Here is a 23,254-nt window from a genome sequence, read left to right as displayed (position 1 = left end):
CTGCTTCTCCTCCATTCCCACCCTCCACTTTATATAATTTTCTTTACTCCATTTCTACTACATTTAGGATTCCTGGATGGCAATCTGGTCCTTAACCATGGTCTCCTCTGAATTCTCCCAAACACATTCACCCTTCATTAAATTGCCTAACCACTGGAGAACTGATGGAGTTGGAAGTTTTGGTTTGTTAACGTTAACAGAAACATATGTTCAAACCACCGATCCACCTGGGGCCCCCTTACACTCTGACTAGAGAGGTCAGCCATCCAGGATCCCACTCTCATCCTGTGGGAAGCAAGGGAACTCCCCTTATTTGTCCAACACCAGTCGCTCTCCTAGCCTCCAAGAGGCACATCTCTTCCAAGAGGCCTTCCCTGACTAAGCTCTCCTTTCTTCTCCTCCCACTCCCTTCTGCATCGCCTGACTTTCTGCCTTTATTCATCTCACCCTCCACTGCCAGTCCCACAGCACTTACATAAATATCTGCAATTTATTTATTTATATTCATGTCTGTCTCCCCCTCTAGACTATAAGCTCAACGTGGGGAGGGAATGTGTCTGTTATATTGTCATATTGTACTCTCCCAAGCACTTAGTACAGTGCTCTGCACTCAGTAAGCTCTCAATAAATACGATTCACTGACTCACCTTTGCTGCTGCGGGGCCCAAGAGAGCCATAACACTGTTTTGGCATGAGTGTTCTCCTAAGAGGACAGCCTTCCTCCTCCCTTGGTCCAATGGGGCTTTTCTCCAGCCCTGCCTGCTTAGAGGAGCAGCGTGGCACAGTGGAAAGAGCACGGGCTTTGGAGTCAGGGCTCATGAGTTCAAATCCCAGCTCTGCCACTTGTCAGCTGTGTGACTCTGGGCAAGTCACTTAACTTCTCTGTGCCTCAGTTCCCTCATCTGTAAAATGGGGATTAAGACTGTGAGCCCCACGTGGGACAACCTGATTCCCCTGTGTTTACCCCAGCGCTTAGAACAGTGCTCTGCACATAGTAAGCGCTTAACAAATACCAACATTATTATTATTATTATTATTTATCGAAACTCATAGTGCCCCGAATGGAACTTTTCATAAACAACATAAGCGCCTTATTGCAAAGTCTTTTAAGTCACGGCACAAATGTCATATAGATTTGAGCCTATAAGGCTTAGGCGTGGCATACGAGAGAGCAGTTCTGAGCTAAGAGTGATATGAACAATGTGCCTCTAGTAGCACTCACTAGATCCTGAATTCCTGAGGAGCCAGAGCTGAATGTAAAGTCCAGCCATGTCCTTTGAAGAGTCTATCACTGTTTCAGGCCCATGTGGGTGGTTGATAAATACCACTGGGTGAAAATGGTAACCACTACAACAAGAATAGACTCTTTCTCAGGCCACTTGCTATGTTTAGCGCCAGAATTTTCCCAGGTCAAGCTTCCACTGTACAGATAACCCATTGCACCCCAAAATTGGATTTGGAGTGATCACCAACCTACCCAAAACTCATTATCACCACTGAATCCTTACCAGATGCAGCCATGGCAGTGTCCTTTTTGTTCTCTCTTCAATTGTCTGGCTATACTTTTTTACACTGCCTCTGGGCTTTCCCTCCAAACTAGAGAGGCAGAGGACAAGATGATGGGTAATCACAGTGCAGCATCTTGTTGGATTAAAGAGGTAAATACAGTAAAGTCCATTTTCATTTCCCTTTTCCATGCAATGTCATGGCCAAGAGGGAAGGAAAAGCTGACCCTCTGAACAGGGTCAGTGTGTGTTCTCATTTCTTTCTAGTCAATCTTCTCTGGAAGATAAAAAGACAGATTTACCTCTGTGGTGCTATTAATTTAAAGGAATGAAATGGACTCTGTTTTACAGGTAGGGTGAGGGTTGTTCTTTATTACTGGCCTTGATTCTCTTTAGGGAACCTATATCCAGCCCTGCTCCCAGATTCTCCCCTTTTTCCAGGATTTTACCTAAATGAAAGGCAGAATCAACCGCCAGCCAGAGGCTCTGTGTTGACATTAGACTGCGAGCCCATCAATGGGCAGGGATTGTCTCTATCTGTTGCTGAATTGTACATTCCAAGCGCTTAGTACAGTGCTTTGCACATAGTAAGCGCTCAATTAATACTATTGAATGAATGAATGAATGAATGGCAGAATTGTATATGGATTGAGGAGGAGATCCAACCTGTGGGCACAAGGAGTGGAGAATATGTTCTGGAGACTCTCCAGTGAATATATTCTCCCATCCTGCTCAGGGTGCTCAGGGCCAGCAGGGGATGAAGAAGTTGCAGTATCTTCCCACTCTTTTCCCTAGGGATTGGGGATTATCCCCTAGGAAAAACTCAGCTGGTTCTTCCTACACAACAGCTTCTGGATCCACCTCTCCACCCATACAGCTTCTACTCTGGTCCCAGATCTGGTCATAACATCGCCAGTCTACTCTCTCCTCCCTGGTTTCCAGGCCTCCAGCCACTCCCCTTTCCACTCTACCCTAACTGCAGCTGCAGATCATCTTCTTGAAGTACTTTTAGACACATCTTTTTTCTCCTCAGAATCCTTCTGTGCTTCTCATGTCCTTTCTCATCCAACAAAAACTCCTCACAATCAGCTTCAAGGCTCTCCATCAACCCTGCCACCTTAGCCATTAGCTCTCTTCACCCATTATTCTCAACTCACTCTCTACATTTTCTTACACCAACCTTCTCTTTTTTACTCTTGACTCATCTAACAGTGTCCCTTCCCTCATAATGTTCCCCTCACTTGGAACTCCTTCTCCCTGTCAACATCGACAGGCCACAACTCTCCCAAACATTTGAAGCTTTCTGAAAAGCCTCCCCCCTCCAACAAGTCTTCCCTGATTTCCTGGGTTCTCAGCACCCTGTCATATAAACCTATCCTCCATCTCCAGTACTTATGAAGATAGTCATACCCATCCTCAACACTTCAATTGTGCATTCAACCATGTTTTGGATTCACCTATTGGTAAATATGTATATGTCTACCTCCCCCACTGGAGAGTAAGCTCTATGAGGGTAGGAAATATGTCATTTCTTTGTTTCATACTTCCCAAGTGCTTAGTCCTGTGCATTGCACCCAGTAAATGCCATTCCCCGCTAAATTCTAAGCTCCTAGAGGTCAGGGTTTGTATCTACCAACCCTTTTGTACTCCCAACCACTTAATACATTTCTCCGCACAAGGTAAGTCATCAATAAATATCATGGATTGATTGATTAATATTTCTCCTACTATTAGGACAGTGCTGAAGGCACGTGTGGACATCACTGCAGTGGCCTGCCTAAATGGAGGTAATCCCAAGACTACCTTCATCCTGCCATGGGAGACAGCATGAATGTATGAGTGGGAGAGGGATATGGCAAGAAAAAGCCACCAGAAGGGGGAAGACTGAGTTGTTACTTGGGCACAAGCAGCCCAACATGCTCCCACTATAGCTTCCCCACTCTTCCCACCCTTCCCCCCAATGTGTGCTTCCATCAACCTTAACACTGGTGGCAAAAGGAAGCTCCCCTTCTTCCTCTCTCACTAAGCAGAAATAGCTAAGGCCTCATGGAGCCAACCTCTGTTGGACAGCTTGCCCTATGTAGACTGGGTTTGCCTAGCTGAATTTCTGCAGCCTCTTGTGCTTTTGGATACGGTAGAATCTTTCCCTAGGCAACCCATCAGTGGTATTTATTGAGTGCTTACTGTGTGAAGGGCACTGAACTAAACACTTGTGAGAGTAGAGTATAACAGAATTGGTATACACGTTCTTAGCCCAAAATGAGCTTACAGTCTAGGCGTCCATAATGTTTCTGAAGAAAAGACACAGCACACATTTTGTAAATTGAAAACTAACTGTGAATTAAATTGCATTTCAGTCTCCCTTTTGATATAGAATGAACTATCTCCATCAGAGACAGTAAAGGGAAGTTTTGGATTTCCCTGACCTGTGGCTTCTTCAGGTAGATGTGTACAAACCTGACTGCCCAGACCCTGCACCGTTTACAGCTGCACAGCAGTTATTAGACCAGGTGGAATGAAGAATCTATATTTCCACTGACTGAGTCAGTGCCAATTAAACATATTGAAACACATGTAAAATTCACCGTCATTATATCACTCATTTTTCACCATAAATGTTCATAACGATTTCTCGGTATGCCTGGGTAGTGTGTGCACCTCAAGGAGTGTAACTTTAATTCCACATTAGCAGACCAATAAAATGAGGCGTTAACCATCTAATCTTGTGTAATGTGGTGGAGTCTCCTGGAATCCTGGCTACATAATGAAGCAGTTCTGTAAGTGTCCTAAGATATTTCTGTTGACAGACTGGGCTGGAGATTCTGCCTAAAGAAGATCTGTTTCCTTGAGGGGAGACCTTAGGATTTCTGTGGGAGGGAAGGAGAGAAATCTGTGTTCATCTCTGTCCAATCTTTAGGAGACTGTCAGCCAGATGTTTTTATTTTTTCTTTTTCTCCCACCACCCCCCCTTGGGGAGTGTCCAGAAACTTGAATCAAAACCACAGGGTTGGGAAAATTCTTGCAGTGTTCTTCCTGTTCTACCTTTCAAGGTTTCCCAATCAGTACTTGTAAAAAAAAAATTAACAAAGTTATAAACCAAATTCTGCTTACTGTCACTTATGCTCCTCTAGACTTTAAGTGCCAATCTAGACTGTAATCCCCTTGTGGACAAGGAACCTCTCCACAAACTCTTTTAGCTTGTATTTTCCCGAGTGCTTGGTATGGTGCTCTGTACAGAGTAGGTTCTCAAAAAACATGATTGATTATAGTTATAATAATCATCATGTAAAATATTGAAATGACTGTAGAAACAGCATGAAAAGCAGCATGGCTTAGTGGATAGAGCGTGGGCCTGGGAGTCAAAAGGATTTGGGTTCTAGTCCCAGCTCTGACACCTGTCTGCTGGGTGACCTTGGGTAAGTCACTTAACTTCTCTGGACCTCAGTTACCTCATCTGTAAAATGGGGATGAAGAGTCTAAGCCCCAACATGGGGCAGGAATTGTGTCCAACCTGATCAACTTGTATCTACTCCAGAGCTAAGAACAGAGCTTGGCACATAGTAAGTGCTTAACAAGTATTCATTCATTCATTCAATAGTATTTATTGAGCACTTACTATGTGCAGAGCACTGTACTAAGTGCTTGGAATGTATAATTCGGCAACAGATAGAGACAATCCCTGCCCAATAATGGGCTCAAAATCTAAATGGGGGAGACAGACCACAAAGCAAAACAGAACAAAATAAAACAAAACATCATCAAGATAAATAGAATCATGGAGATATACACCTCATTAACAAAATAAATAGGGTAATAAATAATATATACCAATATGCACAGTGCTGAGGGGAGGGGAAGGGGGAAGGAGAGGGGAGGAGGAGCATCTTATTATTATTGAATATATTTTCCAATTATAGAATGCTAAATTGTATGTTATTTTGAACTTACTCCAGGCCTCTTTAACATATAATCAACGTTTCAAAGGTCACAAGAGACTTTTAAAAATTGTGTTGCATAATATAAAAATCCATTTTCTGACCATTAAAATTGGTATCTTTTGCCCCAACCTGCTTCTCACTGCCATCAAAACCCCTTTTCATTTCCAAGTTATAGAGAATGATACCATTTGGAGGCAAAGTTTGGATCTCTATCTGTTGCCGAATTGTACATTCCAAGCACTTAGTACAGTGCTCTGCAGATAGAAAGTGCTCAATAAATACTACTGAATGAATGAATTTGACTATATCCTCTTTAGGAAAAAAAATATTCTAATTATTCTCACTTTCTTTGTGAAATGACAGACCACACTTTTGAACCCAGATCAAAGGAAAGGCACCTGACTAATATGTGGTAAGAAACTTCCCTGAACGATGTGTCATGTTCTGGGACAGTTGACTTTCATTGTTCAGTGCAGCATCATCAGCTTTGGAAAGCTGGAATACAGTTGTTCTGGCACTGGGGAACTCAATCAGCATCTGGCTTCCCTGTCAGGTAGGCAGGAGAAAAGGGAAATTGTCCTAGCCAACCTCATGGCAAACACTGAATTTTGAGAAGCAGCATGATGTAGTGGACAAAGCACGGGCCTGGGAGTCAGAAGGTCTTGGGTTTTAATCCCAGCTCTGCCACTTGTCTGCTGTGTGTCCTTGGGCAAGTCACTTCACTTCTCTGTGCCTCAGTCACCTTATCTGTAAAATGGGAATTGAGACTGTGAACCCCATGTGGGACAGAGACTCTATCCACCCTGATTTGCGGGTATCCACCCCAGCTAGTAAGCGCTTAGCAAATACCACAATTCTTATTATAATCACTTACTAACTCATTTTAGTCACATGCAGCCTTTTCTAGGTTCACTGAATATAGTTCACCTGCTTTAAAGTGGATTCTGAGGTGAAGTGGTGATTGTAATGACACATTTGTTTAATGCGACTGCTGCTCTTTATGGAAGTTTAGCACATAGTGTTTCTGAGTATCTGAATAGTGCTGTTAAATTTCCTTTTACTGGCTAGAGTTGTATGGATGTTGTTTTTGGTCAGATTCTTTTTTCTCCGGCATAAGCGCTACAACTGTAAGCTTGTCGAGGGGAGTGAACATGTCTACCAACGCTGTCAACAGATAGGCAGGCAGCAAGAGGAAACCACAAAGGAGCTGGGAAAGAAGTAAAAACCCAGAGACACTAGAGAGAGAGAAAGGCCATTTGGCATCATGTAACTATACTTGGGGATTTAAATCAGGTAAGAAGTTGTAGTATTTGGTGAACCAAGGATAAGACGCAGAATTGTATCTGCCTACTCTGTTGTACTCTCCCAAGAGTTTAGTACAGAGTTCTACACTCAGTAAGGTAAATACCCCTGATGGATTGACTCTCATCCAACCTGAGCAGGTCAGTGGGTGAAGGAAGGTCAGGTATCAACCATTCTTAGAGAAGCAGAGTGGCTCAATGGAAAGAGCACGGGTTTGAGAGTCAGAGGTCATGGGTTCTTATCCCAGCTCCACCACTAGTCAGTTGTGTATCTCTGGGCAACTCAGTTAACTTCTCTGTGCCTCAGTTCCCTCATCTGTAAAATGGGGATTAAGACTGTGAGCTCCACGTGGGACAACCTGATTACCTTGTATCCCCCCCCCCCAGAGCTTAGAACACTATTTGACACATAGTAAGCATGTAACAAATACCATCATTATTACTATTATTATTATTATTATATTCTCTTCCACCGAATCCCTTTCTGTTCCTGCTATACTGAGTAGATCAAGGCAATTGTTGAGTTTTCTATTACACTGAACTCTGGGTGTACTGGGACATTTTCTCTAGGAAAGAGATTTGATTGTAGAATCTGCACAACCTCCTTCATTCTGGGAAAATCCTAGAATTCTACTCTGAGAAGAAATGTCTTTAGGATCCTGACAAGGTCAACATTTAGATGGTATTTTAGCTCTGTCAGTCTGATAAAAATATATCACTGGGGAAGAGGGATATGATTTTGTGGGAAAAAAGATTTCTTCCACGGTCATTGCCACTGGGTAAGTTCGAAATATTTCAAGAAACCATTTTTGGATTTTTTTTTTCTGATGAGGAGAGACAGTACAGTGACATTTGAATGAGTCAGCGGCAAACTTCAAATACTAATAATAATTGTGGCATTTGTTAAGTGCTTGCTATGTCCCAAGCACTGTACTAAGCGTTGGACTAAATTCATTATCTGTGGATTGGTCATGGTCCCTGTACCACGTGGAGCTCACTGTCTAAGTAAGAAGGAGAAGAGGTAGTGAATCCCTATTTTACAGTTGAGGAAACTGAGGCACAGAGAAGTAAAGTGACATCCATACAGTCATCTAGTAGACAAGTGGTGGAACTGAGATTAGAACCCAGGTCCTCTGACTCCCAGACTTATCCTCTTTCCACTAGGCCACTCTGAATTGGTTCCTTGTGAAAAGCAAACAGCAAAATAACACCACCAAACCATTATATTATACTTGGAGTCATTCGGGAGGAAATGGAAGGGAAAAACAGTGGTCCCCAATCATGAAACACTGGTGATCCATATCAGAAAAGTGAAAGCAAATCAAAAAGCAGATTTTCTTTTCTTTCAGTTACCAACAGTTCAATAATGTAATCCCTATCCAGAATTTGCAAGACAAAGCCTGATTTTGAAAAGTATAAATGAATGATAAAACAGTTCAATGAAAAAAAATTCTAGGACACCATCCAGGAAAAAAAAAAACACCAGCCAGTGATCTTATACATCAACCAGTAATGCTTTCAAAACTGATACATGTTTGCATTTAATGTACATTTGCCTTTAACCAAATTTTGTCCATGACAGAAGGGATTTCCTCTGTCTTAGAAACCTATAATGCAATGTTCTGGTTTGGTTTGATAGCCACAGTTTAACAATAAAAAGTCAATGAAAATATAGTTGAGAAGGTCATGAAAGATCTACAGAAAGTGTTTAGCCTGCCCAGATGATTATTTGGAGATGGGCAGTGAGCAAGCAGATACTGAACTGTTGACTAATGCATATCTAATGTGACCCAAGAGCTGAAGAAGGGTGTTTTTCCTCAGCTGTTTCATGCCCTAACTGAAATGTGAAATTAAACTCTTTTAAATATGGTTAGAGACACAGGAGGGATGGTTGAGTCTTAGAGTTGGTGCCAATGAGTAGCAATAGAGCTAATGAGGGCTTTTAAAACTGATTTCAGTCCAAGGGAAGGTCATGGAAAATGAAGTCAGGGTCAGGGGGTTTCCTGAGATTAATTCTGATGAATGACTGGTGCAGAGATTTCACCTTTAGCAATGTAAAAGCAAACTGAGAAAGTGTGTTGATTGTGATGTCCTAGTTCAAAATTCCAAAAATTTTGGAATACCTTTGGAATGCCTTTAATACCTTTGGAATAGCTTTAATATTTGTCATACATGTCCAAAAAGTGACATTTATCACTATTTCCTACTGAGACCATTTGGGATTTCTCACGTCATTTTCTGCTATGTACCGAAGGTTACCCATTTACAAGAAGAATGGCCAGCAGGTCCCAAGCTACATTAGCCGTTTGTTCAGAAATCAATCAATCAAGCAATCAATTATATTCATTGAGCACTTGATGTGTGCAGAGTGGAGACTACTACTATTGTGGGAGACTACAATATAATAGAGTTGGAAGGCACGTTCCCTGCCCACAATGTTTACAGTCTAGACTGGGAGACAGACATAAATATAAATAAATAAATAAATTACAGATATGTACAAAAGTGCTGTAGGGCTGAAGAAGGGGTGAATAAAGTGTGCAAATCCAAGCGGAAGGGTGATGCAGAAGGGAATAGGAGAAGAGGAAATGAGGGATTAATCATTGGAGGAGATGTGGTTTTAATAAGGCTTTGAAGGTGGGGAGAGTGATTGTCTGTCAGATATGAGGGGGAAGAGGGTTCCAGGCCAGAGGCAGGATGTGTGCAAGAGGTCAGTAGTGACATAGGCAAGATCATGGTACAGTAGTAGGTTGGCATTAGATGAGCAAAGTGGGTGGGCTGCTTTGTGGTAGGAAAGCAGCAAGGTAAGGTAGGAGGGGGCGAGGTGATTGAGTGCTCTAAAGCTAATGGTAAGGAGTTTCTGTTTGATGTGGAGGTGGATAGGCAACCACTGAAGGTTCTTGAAGATTGGGGAAATATGGACTGAACGGTTTTGTAGAAAAATGATCTTGGCAGTAGAGTGAAGTATGGACCGGAATGGGGAGAGATGGAAGGCAGGGAGGACAGTAAGGAGACTGATGCAGTAATCTAGGTGGGAAAAGATAAATTATTGGATTAACGTGGTAGCAGTTTAGAGGGGGAGAAAAGGGCAATTGTGAGGGTTGAACCAACGGGATTTGGTGACAGACTGAACATGTGGGTTGAATGAGAGATGAGTTAAGCAGTGTGGAGCGTAGCGTAGAGAAGCCGCGTGGCTCAGGGGAGAGAGCATGGGCTTGGGAGTCAGAGGTCATGGGTTCGAATCCCAGCTCTGCCACCTGTCAGCTGTGTGACTGTGGGCAAGTCACTTCACTTCTCTGGGCCTCAGTTCCCTCATCTGTAAAATGGGGATTAAGACTGTGAGCCTCACATAGGACAACCAGATTACCCTGTATCTACCCCAGTGCTTAGAACAGTGCTCTGCACATAGTAAGCGCTTAACAAATACCAACATTATTATTAAGGATAATACCAAGATTACAGGTTTGTGAGACAGGGAGGATGATGATGCTGTCTACAGTGATAGGAAAGTTGTGGGGGTGGAGACAGTAAAAGCAGCTTGGCTTAGTGGAAAGAGCATGGGCTTGGGAGACAGAGGTGGTGGGTTCTAATTCCAACTCTGACACTGTGAGCTGTGTGACTCTGGGCATGTCACTTAACTTCTCTGTGGCTCAGTTACCTCATCTGTAAAATGAGGGTTAAGACTGTGAGCCCCACGTGGGACAACTTCATAATGTTGGTATTTGTTAAATGCTTACTCTGTGCAGAGCACTGTTCTAAGCTCTGGGGGAGATACAGGGTAATTAGGTTGTCCCACGTGAGGCTCACAGTTAATCCCCATTTTACAGATGAGGTCACTGAGGCTCAGAAAAGTGAAGTGACTTGCCCACAGTCACACAGCTGACAAGTGATAACCTTGTGTCTACCCCAACTCTTATGTGCTTGGCACATAGTAAGCATGTAACAAATACTATCATTATTATTATTATTATCATCATAAGGACTTCTGTATTGGACATATTAATTTGGAGGTGTCAGCCTGGACATCCAAGTAAAAATATCTTGAAGGCAAGAGAAAATGCAAGGCTGCAGAGATGGACAGAGATCAAGGCTGGAGATGTAGATTTGGAAATCATCCTCATAGACTGGAATTTGAAGCCATGGGAGTGAATGAGTTCTCCAAGGGAGTGAGTGTAGATGGAGAATAGAAGGGGACCCACAAGGGAGTGGAAACAGAGGAGGAGCCCACGAAAGAGATTGAGAATGAGCAGCCAGAGATATAGGAGGAGAACCAGGCGAGGACAGTGCCAGTGAAGTCAAGGCTGGATAATGGTTCCAGGAGAAGGGAGTGATCGTCAGTGTTGAAGGCAGCTGAGAAGTCAAGGAGGATTAGGCTGGAGTTGAGGTCATTAGATTTGGCAAGAAGGAGGTCATTGGTGAAAGGGCAGTTTCTGTGGAATGAAGGGGGCAGAAGCCAGATCAGAGGGATTCAAGGAGGGAATTGGAGAAGAAACAGCCTTATGAGAGCAGAAGAAATGTCTTACTCCTTCAGTTTACCTCCCGCATGACTTAGTTTACTCCTTGCCTTGGTTTCTAAAAAAAAAACCAGAGATTCACTACAGATGACTGTAAACAATCAGAATGAGAACAAAAATACAAATGGATAATGGTGCTTTCAATAAACATGATTATCTTAAAAAGGAAGACAAGCTCTAACATTTCAAAAATAAACTCTGTTGAAAGGGGGCTCATTAGCTTACAAGAGAAATTAAGCTTTTCAAAAATGTCTCTGGCATTTTGTTCCACCCAGATACCACGGATGAGGGAGTGAAAACCATTTACAGCAGATCTTTTGGCAGAAACTGCTATGGAAATGAAAATACTGGAAAGTGTTGGCTAAGTTTGCAGGGTTGAGCGCATTTTTTGAATGGATATTTTTCTGGAAAACTTAATTTTTGACCTGAACCTACATGATTAAGAACACACCTTCAAAACTGAATATCTGCAGGGATACAGCCATCACCATAGAGACTAGGAAAATGGTTCAAGAGCCATGTGTTTATAGGCCTGCCTTGAAGCCCATCCTCTGAACCCTCTCATCAACCTGTCTGCCTGACAGATGGAGAACATTCTGGACTTTTCCAACCTTCACCTTCAAGCCTCTACCCAACCCTGCTGCCACATGGAGAGAGAGCCTCATGGATGTCCCTAGAATCCAAGAAGGCTGAGGAGTGGGCTGAATGGGAAACACAGAGTCACCAGGACTCTTGGGAACTCCTAGACCTGTCAGAAGGCATCCCCTATAGTGTATTCTCCTGAGTACTTAGTACATTGCCCTGCACACAGTAGGAGCTCAAGAAATACCATAGATTGATAGATTGATGATAATATGACGTTCCTTTCAAAAGGCCCTTTTGCTAGACCACAACAAGACAGCTATTAACTGATTTGTACAAATTATGAAGAAACTGCCTCTTCAAACATCCCATTTGTTGAGGAAAATAAATCCCTCCCAAGTGAGATTGAAACTATGTCCACCATTAAGAAACATGACTTCGGGATATTTTTGCAAAAGAACATTTGTTCTTTCTCATACATATTTGGCCATTTTGTGTGCACAAAAAAAGATTACACGAGTATAAATTCACTTCCCTTTCCTATCCAAAGGCAGACCTTAGAAGGAGGGTTTGTGTGTAAGTGCATGAAAGGGAAAATTGACATGAGGGGGCTGCCTGGTGCTATGAAAAGGAGAAAGCAAACAGAGAGTTAGTGAGTGACTGAGTGACTGAGTATGTGACTAACAGTGTGAGTGAAGGTGCTTAGAGGGGATATTAGAAAGGGGGCTCAGGACCTGGACTCAGGAACCCTGCCCAAACAAAGAGCCAAAGTCTGCCCACTTGGGGGGTCTTAAGTCCTTGTCTTCTCTGGCCTAAAATAGTTCACAATTCACATGCTTTTCCAGTGGTCTGAAATCACGGTACCTCAACTCTGCTTTAAAGGGGGCTGAAAATAGCACCAGATTACTAATTTTATGGAATGACTGAATTGATGTTGCTCCAACCTGGCATTTTTCAATTGTTTTGAGCTTTTTTTTTGGACAATTTACACCCAGCCTGAGAAAGTTTGCATTTATTGTGAAAGATGAGACAGCACATACTTTGGTTACTAAAGTTACAACTGTCTGAAACATACCAAGGAAATTCAGCACATCTGTACCAGATAGCAAATATTTTGTGGTTACTTGGGAAACTATTACTATAGTAGTGGATTGCAAATTCTCTGAAAGTGAAATGCTACTGTGTAAAGCTCAGGCCATCAGAATTCTCTTTCTGGTCTTCCTGGTTTGGGAAAAGGGAACCCTTGGGGATAAACAATTTCTAACTTGTTCTTAGTTGAATAGAAACTTTTTCAGTTAAATTCTGACTGCGTCCAAAAGCTACTTTCCACACGCCAAAAAGCAGACCTGGTTTCTGGGGAACATTTAATTAAAGCATTTAATTGTAACATTTAAAACCTGATATAGAGTTCAGTGCCTGCTAAATAGCCTTAGTCATTTTAATTCGGGTTTTCCTCTCTACTGTCTTCTGCTGTCCGCTTTCGGGGTTTCACTGGAGTCTTCTGCATTTTGAAGTTCTAGAACAAATAAGTATGCCAGCTCTGACTTACTGTTGACCCCGCTGATCCTTCTCCACCATGCCAAAAAAACAGTGGCTTATTATTTGCTACTCATTTCTCCTGAGATAGGACAGGCCAGGACCCTCTTTATAATTGTTTTTCAATAAACCAAATCCAAGTGGTATCATTTCCCCCATCACAGAATCGGTAACCTGATTTGAATAGCAAATGGGATTTGTTGACTCTTATTTATAACTGGGAGCCGGAGGACGTTTGGATTACCATGGCAAGAGTGTTGCCTTTGCTCTCTAGAGAATAATAGTAATAATTTTGGTACTTGTTAAGCACTTACTATATGCTCAGCACTGTTCTATGTGCTAGGGTAGATACAAGTTAATCAGGTTGGACACAGTTCCTGTCCCACCCGGGCCTCATACTCTTAATCCCCATTTTACAGATAAAGAAACTGAGGCCCAGCAAAGTAAAGTGACTGGCCCAAAGTCACACAGCCAACATGTAGCAGAGCAGGAATTAGAACCCAGGACCTCTGACTCCCAGGACCTTGCTCTGTCCACTAAGCCATGCTGCTTCTTAATGACCCTCATCAGTCTTTTCATCAAAGAAATGAAAGATTTCCTTTCAAACAGCAAAAGTCTGTCTTTGCTTTTATTGAGTATGCTGAAGGGGTCCGTCTCCCAGTGGCTGGGACATTATTCCCCTCCTTCCACACTCTGTTGCCCAACATCTCAGACACCTATTATTGTCTTATCCCAGCAGCCTAGAACAAGACTGGGAAACAGGTCAGTTCCGGGACGCCAATGGCCGACCTTCACCCCTTAGACAGGGGTGCTGCTGAGACAGTTTGGGGCGTTAGGGGTAGACTTTAGAAGCCCTCTTGGGAATGTATTTCTTGAATCCCATTCAGATGCTAATGTCAGAGAAACTATCTTCAGTTCCAGACCATAGACTACCTCAGTCACCACATGCCAAAACAGCCAGCTTCTCTGTCTTTCCCTGGCTACCTTTTGGCTGCTGAAATACCTTTCAGTCTCGGTGAGAGAACATTTCTATTCCTGGATATTCCTAGACTTGTCCAGTTGAATGATTGAATCTTCTGATTTTTCAGTATTGGAAGACTCCCACCTATAGCTCTCGCTCTCTTTCTCTCTCTCATGTACTCTTTCTCTGATAGTCTTTTTCCCAGTCTCTCTTAATAGCTTATTTTATTCTTTTCATATTCTCTTTTTCTCTAACTCTCTCATGTTCTTTTTCATGTTTTCTGCTTTCTCTCATTCTTTCTGTCACATTTTTCCCTGTCTCTTATTCTTTTTGACTCTCAGTCACTAATTCTTTCTCTCTCTTTATCTTTTTTTTCTGTCTCTCTCAGGCTCCTCAGCCTCCCGCTCCCTTCCTCCATTGCTTCAACCTGGCCAACAGCCACTGGCTAAATTCCTATTAGCTTCATGTTTACAACATTTATTGCTCCGGTGAGGTACTGTGGGTGATAATGTCAGTATTTACCCCTTCCTCCTAGACAGGGTTTGGAAGTTGGCACGAAAAGGACTGTGAAGTGTTTTCAAGTTCCTTCATAAGCAGTTGAGAGGAGGTGAAGGGAGGGGAAGGGAAAGCTAGTGTGTTTGACTCAGGGGTGTGAATTGGGATCACAATGAGAACTAATTTTGCTCAATGTAAAATGCAATTTTGGCTGTAAGGGAACACACACCCACAAGCAATCATTGTTATAGGCATCCTTATACACTATTTAGAATCTGAATGTTAATAATGTAAAGGTATGAAAAATAGCTCCTTGACTATGCTATATTATTGAACATATAGTATAAAATTATTATTTGAATCCTTTCGTTAGAGACGATGGAAGAGATTCTGCCCTTTCCCCCATTCTCATTATATATTGTCAGACAGAGGGCCTCTTCATAGTGGGGAAGGTAGAGGTATAGATTTATTAATATCTATAGCATCAATATTAATATTGAAAACAGTAAAACTAATTGCAGTTTTATTAAGTGCTTGCTCTGCACTAGGCACTCGACTAAGCACTGGGACAGATTCAGTCAGATCAGACCCAGCCCATGTCCCACAAAGGGCTCACAGCTTGAGGGGGGAAGAGAACAGGCAATTCATTCACATTTTCCAGATGAGGAACCTGAGGCACAGAGAAGTTAAATGATTTGCCCAAGGTCACAGAGCAGGCAGGACTAAAATCCAGTTCCTCTGATTCCCTGATCTGTGAGTGGGAGGCATATAGGACTACCCAGATCCTACCCGGCCAGGCCTTCAGCTCATATGACCAGTGTCAATCAATTAATCAGTGGTATTTATTAAGCACTTACTGTTTTGCACTGTAATAAGCTCTTGAGAGTGAACAATTCAATAGAGTTGGTAGACATGATCCCAGCCCACAAGTATCTTAAAGTCTAGAGGGGGTGACAGGCTTTAAAATAAGTTACAGCTAGAGGAAATGGCATAGATTCATAAGTGCTGTGGGGTCGGGAGTTGGGTGAGTGTCTAGACCTGTGGGGTCGGGAGTTGGGTGAGTGTCTAGACCCAAGAGCATAGATGACACAGAAAAGAGAGAGAATGTAGGATGGGGAGATGAGAGCTTAGTCAGAGAAAGCTTCCTGGAGGAGATAAGATTTTGTAGGGCTTTGAAGATGGGGAGAGCAGTGGGCTGGTATGTATATGGATGAGGAGGGACTTCCAGGCTAGAGGGAGGATATGGAAAAGGGGTAAGACAGGTGACGGGGTGAGACAGGTGAAATAGAGGGACAGTGAGTAGGTTGGTATTAGAGGAGCAAAATGTGCCCACTGGGTTTTAGTAAGATATCAGTGAGGTAAGGTAGGAGGGAAAAAGCTGATTGAGTGCCTTAAAGCTGATAGTAAGAAGTTTTCCTTTGATATGGAGATGGTGAGCAGCCTTTGGAGGTTTTTGAGGAATAGGGAGATGTTGACTGAACATTTTTTAGATAAATGATGCAGGCAGCTGAGTGAAATATGGACTGGAGAGGGAAAAGACAGGAGGCAGGGAGGTCAGCAAGGAGGCTGATGCAGTAGACCAAGTGGGATATGATAAGCGCTTCAATCAATGTGGTAACAAATTTGGATGGAGTATTTTCCCGTGAGACAGCTTAAGTCCGCACATGTTAATTCCACTACATAGGAAACTGGGCAGCTTATTAACAGAGCTAGGCAGAGTCCCCATGCCTGGTTCTTTGAGGTCAACTCTGAGGGGTCTGGCCTGGTCTGCCTTTTCCAAGCGAATGACAGGAGACCCACGGGCAGCCACAGGGAAGCATACTGTCACCAAAGCCAACTTTCTGTGAACCCAACTTCCCAAACCAGTGGAGCTGGAGATGATTATGGAAGCCTTGAGGGGGGTATCTGAAAGTGAGTAGCAGTGAACTGCAGACTCTATGAATGAGGTGTAATGCCTTTTCTAGTCCCTTTGTATTCCAGAGCTAAAGGGGAATCTGGGGATCTAGAACCCCCAAGAGGCGTTGTAATGATCGTGCCTGAAAGACAAACAGTGGGCCTTTTCATGTGTGAGGAAATGGTCCTAAGCACTGGGGGAGGGGTGTGATCTGGGAGTTGAAGAGGGATGCAGCAGTTTAGAGAAGCAGCATGGTATAGTAGAGCATGGGCCTGGGAGTCAGAAGGTCATGGTCTCTAATTCTGCCTCTGCCACTTGTCTGCTCTATTACCTTGGGCAAGTCACTTCACTTATCTGTGCCTCAGTTACCTCATCTGTAAAATGGGGATTGAGACTGTGAGCCACACGTGGGACAGGGTCTGTGTCCAACTCAATTTGCCTGTCACATTGTAAGCGCTTAATAACTACCATCATCATCATCATCAGTTAAGGGGTTTGATGGGATGGGTGGTGCAGGTGGTTCATTCATTCAATTGTATTTATTCAGCACTTGCTGTGTGCAGACCACTGCACTAATCGCTTGGGCAGAACAATTCAGCAACAGATAGAGACAATTCCTGCCCACAGCAGGCTCACAGTCTTGGGAAAGTGACATGGGACAAGAGGAGGTTAAAGGGAGTGATGGGAATGAAAGTATATGTTCCCAACCCATTGTGCTTATACTCAGAAGATGGTTATTGGTCAAGGCATTTGAATCTATGGCCTTTGGACATTTAATAATCACCCCACCCCCAGCCCCACAGCACTTATGTACATGGTTTTAAATTACACATTATAAATTATTTATTCATTCTAATATCTGTCTCCCCCTCTAGACTGTAAGCTCAATACGGGTAGGAAAGTATCTGCTAATTCTGTGGTATTGTACTCTCCTGAGCACTCAGTACAGTGGCCTGCACATAAGTAAGTGCTCAATAAATACCATTGATTGATTGATTAATTGAAGGCCCCATTGCCCCAGCTGCCTCTGAAGCTATATACGTTTGCTCTGTGCAAGTGGGGGAAGAGCGCATTCTGCCCTCATGTGCTCTGTGTTTGGGAAAGAGTCTTTCCTTAGACATGGCTAGGGAGTCTCTCTCTTGAAGGTCTTCCTCCATCCCAACATTCAGGGCCCTTCCTCTCAGTATGCCCTGCACATGTGGGAACCTGGAGATCTAAGTTGCGGCATCACACTCTTTGACCTCTCTTTCCTCTGGACTGCCTAGCAAAACCATCGGGACCCCCTGCCACCTTCCCATCCTGACAAGCCATGTCCCGCACATATGCGGCCACTGGGGAATTAAACATGCTGCATGCAACCGCTACAAATTACAGAACTTTGGGAAGCCTTGGCCGTAACTGTACTTTTGACGACTGGAGAAGTAGCATCCTGAGACTTCTACAGGACTCCTTCGTCACCAGATTTTTGTTTGTTTGTTTTATGGTATTTGTTAAGGGCTTACTATGTGCCAGGCATTGCACTAAACACTGGGGTAGGTACAAGCTAATCAGGTTGGACACAGTCCATGTCCCACATGAGGCTCACAGTCTTAATCTCCATTTTTCAGATGAGGTAACTGAGGCACAGAAGAGGTTAAGTGACTTGCCGAAGGTCACACAGCAGACAAACAGTGGAGCTGGGATTAGAACCCAGGTAATAGTAATAATAACAATAACTTTGGTATTTGTTAAGGTCTTATTGTGTGCTAGGCATTGTCCTAAGCACTGGGGTGGATACAAGCAAATCAGGTTGACACAGGCTCTATCCTACATGAGTTTCACAGTCTCAATCCCCATTATACAGATGAGGGAACAGAGGCACAGAGAAATGAAGTGGCTTGTCCAAGGTCACACAGTAGACAAGTGGCAGAGCTGGGATTAGAACCCATGATCTTCCAACTCCCAGGCCCATGCTCTAACCACTTGATCACACTGCTTCTACTGATTTGTTGGACTTTTTTTTTAATGTTGTCATAATGTAGTTTCATACTTACATAATTTCATTTTTCTGACTGTGTCTGTGGTCAATTCCTTCCCCATCTTATTTTTCAACTGGGTATTTTATTTCCCAGAACTTAGTACAGTGGCCTGAGCACAAAAAGTGCCTAATAAGTACTTTTATTACAACTACTACTCTACTACCAGAGGAACAGCAACTCCTGTAGGTCCCATGTGTGTTCCTTCTGAGGGGGGCACGCTGGGGCTGCTTCCACATTTCTCCCTGGAACAGGGCACAGCAACAGGCCTGATCCATATAGATGGAACACAGCCTGCTAGCCCTGGGCTTTCCATGCCAGGGACACCTCAGGGATGATGAGAAAACGAGCAGTGGAATTACTGAGTACTTATTGTGTGCAGAACACTCTACTGAGTGCTAATATTGTCCTCTCCCAAGAGCTTTAGAATAGTGCTCTGCACATAGTAAGCGCTCAATAAATGAGATCTATTGATTGGTTGATCGATTATGTTATTTGTAGCCTGGGCCTGCCCTGGCCTCTGTTGTCTGAGCATCGACTCTCCTCCGCTCCTTTCCCCTCCCCTGAAACCCCTACCTCACATACCATCCCAGGATCTCTAGCAGCAGGAATGAGCTAGAGTGGAGGGAGAGGGGGAAGGAGCAGAGTTCTTAGACTTTGGGAACTCTTTAGACTCGTCCCTGAACACTGAGCACATTAGGGTAGAATGTCTGCACAGAGCAAACGTACACAGGTCTTCAGAGGCAGCTGGGGCAGTGGGACCTTTAATCAGGTTCAGGAGAAGGAGGGGAGGAAGATTCCTGATCTGACCCTGCTTTTCAGGAAGAGATGATTGGGGGAGATGTACTGTGATGAATTCAACTGAAGACCACTAGCTGATGGGCACATCCAGTCCCTAACTGATCCAGGAAGACAGTGAGCACAGAAGGGTCTATTTGGGGAGAGAGGATGGAACTTCCAAGGGCTCCAATATTCCCTCAACCTCTTGATCATTCAGGACGCTGCAGCCTGGGTTCATTGCCCTTGAAGGCAGACTGCTTCCACCTCCCCAATCCCTAGCCAGATCGCCAAATATTCAGCCCCCATCAATGGCTTAAATTATAGCTGCAAACTTTCACATCGAGCTTTGCCACTATTGGCGATGTTAATGATGCTGCTGAAGAAATTCAGACTCCTTCTCCTCCTTAACTTTCATTTGAAGTTCCAAGAATGCACCTGAAACTCTGGGGTTAAATCCCATCGGAAGACTCCAAAGAAACTCGTGAAAAAATGTAAAGGCTTTTTTCTTTCCCTCACCACTTGTGAAACTGGAACAACCCTCCAGGGCAAGTTGCTTGTCGGGCTCAGAATTCGCACCGTCAAGTAGCCCGGTGCCTTCTGAGGTCCTTGAAGAAGCCGAATTTCTCCCTGTTGCCTTGAGTCCCAGAGCTGGCCCGATCCGAGGCTTGCGGGGTCAGACCTAGGGGATTTAGCAACTGAGACCGGAACTATTTCCAAGAAAATTATCCCAGGCCGGAGACCGAGGCGGGGAAAACTAGAGCCAGCATCAAGGACACTCACTTGGTTTTCCTTAATACCTAAAGCACCCGAAAGGCCTCGTCTGTAATACGCTTTAATGCATGAAACACCCACAAATTAACTTCCAAACGGTTACAACTTCTAACTTGGAAAAACCAGCCCGGCAAGCAGGCTCTTTGTTTTGTTTTGTGATTTTTTTTCTTTTAATCTCTTAAATCTCAGGAGAATCGAAAGTTGGGGCGGAAAACTACTTTCATCAGGATGGTAGGAGCAGAAATCGGAGGAGTCGTCGAAAGGAGGGAACAGAACCGGTTGGCGGATGCCCGTTTTCCCGGCCGGCCGAGGCAGAGCGCTTCTCCAGCACCCGGCAGGTGGAGGGCGAGCGGGGGGCGAGGGGAGGGCGAGGGGGCCACCTGGGCTGGCAACAGGTCAGCCACCTCTGCCTGAGCAGCACTCGGGCCGCGCGTCAAGGAGCAAGTTCCCCGGTCCCGTCCGGTCCTGTCGGATCCACGGGGCTCAGAGCTCCCGGCTCCCCTTCCCACGGCCAGAGTCCGGCGCGGCGTAGATTAATCATAATCATAATCATAATCATAATCATAATAATGGTATTCGTTAAGCGCTTACTATGTGCAGTCACTGTACTAAGCGCTGCGGTGGATACAAGCCAATCAAGCTGGACCCAATCCCTGTCCCATGTGGGGCTCACAGTCTCGACCCGCATTTTGCAGAGGAGGGAACCGAGGCCCCGATTTGCCCGAGTTCACCCCCCAGCAGAACGTGTCGGGGCCTGGATTAGGACCCGTGACCTTTTTGACTCCCAGGCCCGAGTTGTAGCCACAAGGGCAGGCTGGCCCGGATGCTTCCCAGAGCGCACACTTGCTCCCTCTCGAATCCCACCCACATCCACACCCTCACCCTCACCCTCTCTGTCTGTCACACTTGCACACACTTTGCCCCTCGCTTCTTCTCTCGCTCACTCACTCTGCCTGTCACCTTTCCGCCTTCGCACCCCGACCTGGCCCGGCAGCTCCCCTGCCCCGGATGGGGGGGCCCGCTCGTGGGCCCGGGCCAGTACCTGACCCCGGGAGGAGCGCTGTCCACAAGGACGCCCAGGCCGTCCAGCCCTCCGGCCCCCAGGTTCCCCAGGCCCCCAGCCCCCCTATCCTCCAGCCCCCCAGGCCCCCCAGCCCTTGGACTCTCAGGCCCCTAGGTCCCCCAGGCCCCCAGCCCCCGACCTTCTGGCCCTCCAGTCCTCCAGCCCCCCAGCCCTCCAACTCTCAGGCCCCTAGGTCCCTCAGCCTCCAGCCCCCCAGCCCTCTGACCCTCAGGCCCCTAGGTCCCTCAGACCCCCAGCCCTCTGACCCTCAGGCCCCTAGGTCCCCCAGACCCCTAGCCCCCCAGCCCTCTGACCCTCAGGCCCCTAGGTCCCCCAGCCCCCCAGCCCTCTGACCCTCAGGCCCCTAGGTCCCCCAGCCCCCCAGCCCTCTGACCCTCAGGCCCCTAGGTCCCCCAGCCCCCCAGCCCTCTGCCCCTCAGGAACCTAGGTCCCTCAGATTCCCAGCCCTCTGACCCTCAGGCCCCTAGGTCCCCCAGTCCCCCAGCCCCCTGACCCTCCAGCCCCCCCCCCAGCCCCTCAGCCCTCCGACCCTCAGGCCCCCAGGTCCCTCGGGCCCCCAGGTCCCTCAGGCCCCCAGCCCCCTGACCCTCTGACCCCCAGGTCCCCCAGCCCCCCGACGCTCCGGCCCCGCAGGCTCCCCGCTCACTCACCGCGGGACTGAGCCTCTGTCCGAGAGGAGGTCAGCGGGTGTCCAGGGGGTCAGGGAGGTGGCCGAGCCCAGGACCGTGAACACTCCCCGAGGCGAGCCGAGCCATCCACCCTGCCGCCGCTGCCGCCGCTGCCGCCCCTGCCTCTGTGCTCCGGGGCCGGAGCGCTGCACTGACTCACCGGTCCGTCCCCCTCGGGCTCCCACAGCGCTCTGCCAGGGCTGGATGCGCAGCCCGCCTCTCAGTCCTAGCCCCTCCCCGTCCTGCCGGCCCGCTCCCTGACTCACTCAGCGCCAACACGCCCCGGACGCCCCCCACCACCTGCTCCCGGCCACGTCCGAAGGATCCCGGCCTCAGCCTTCACGCCCCTGCCCTCCTGCTCCCCTGCTCAACTCCTCTCCTGCTCCCCTGACCTCCTGCTCAACTCCTCTCCTGCTCCCCTGCTCCCCTGCTCTCCTGCCCTCCTGCTCCCCTGCTCAACTCCTCTCCTGCTCCCCGACCTCCTGATTCCCTACCTTCCTGCTGCTCCCAAGTCTTCCTGCTTCCCTGCTCCCCTGCCCTCCTGCTCAACTTCTCTCCTGTTCTCCTGCTCCCCTGCCCTCCTGCTCAACTCCTCTCCTGCTCCCCTGCCCCCCTGCCCTCCTGCTCAACTCCTCTCCTGCTCCCCTGCCCTCCTGCTTCCCTCCCCTCCTGCTGCTCCCAAGTCTTCCTGCCCCTCCTACTCCCCTGCTTCCCTGCCCTCCTGCTCCCCTACTTTCCTGCCCTCCTGCTCCCGTTGTCAACTCTTCTACTTCCCTGCCCTCTTGCTCCCCTGCTCAACTCCTCTCCTGTTCCCCTGCCCTTCTGCTCCCCTGCTTAACTCTTCTCCTGCTTCCCTGACCTCCTTGCTTCCCTCCCCTCCTGCTACTCCCAAGTTTTCCTGTTTCTCTGTTCCCCTGCCTTCCTGCCCTCCTGCTCCCCTGCACCCCTACCCTCCTGTTGCCCTGCCCTCTGCTCCGCTGCCTCCCGCTCCACTGCCCACCGCCGCTCATCCTCCTGTTCCCCTGTGCTCCCGCTTCTGCCAAATCTTCCTGTTTCCCTGCCCTCCTGCTCCCCTGCCCTCCTGCACCCCCTTCCCCCCCGTGCCCCTGCCCTGCTGCCCTGCTGCCCTGCTGCCCTGCTGCCCTGCTGCCCTGCTGCCCTGCTGCCCTGCGAAGCTTGGACATCTTCCTGCGGGCCCGGGCGGGCCGCC

The 23,254-nt window shown here is 46.4% G+C and overlaps 1 protein-coding gene across 1 annotated transcript in view; it reads right to left on the bottom strand.

Annotated features, from left to right (window-relative positions):
• Positions 1 to 22,217, bottom strand: part of NGF (nerve growth factor) — a 65,047-nt gene extending 42,830 nt beyond the window's left edge. Inside the window, 1 exon segment of the mRNA XM_039912781.1 lies at positions 22,027 to 22,217. The gene's annotated coding sequence lies outside the window, so the exon portion shown is untranslated.
• Between the last annotated feature and the right edge of the window lie 1,037 nt (positions 22,218 to 23,254).

The sequence above is a fragment of the Ornithorhynchus anatinus genome, chromosome 7 (assembly GCF_004115215.2).
Source record: "Ornithorhynchus anatinus isolate Pmale09 chromosome 7, mOrnAna1.pri.v4, whole genome shotgun sequence".
Classification (NCBI taxonomy): Eukaryota; Metazoa; Chordata; class Mammalia; order Monotremata; family Ornithorhynchidae; genus Ornithorhynchus; species Ornithorhynchus anatinus.
Note: the sequence above shows the minus strand (reverse complement) of the source record. Positions and strands in the feature narration are given on the sequence as shown.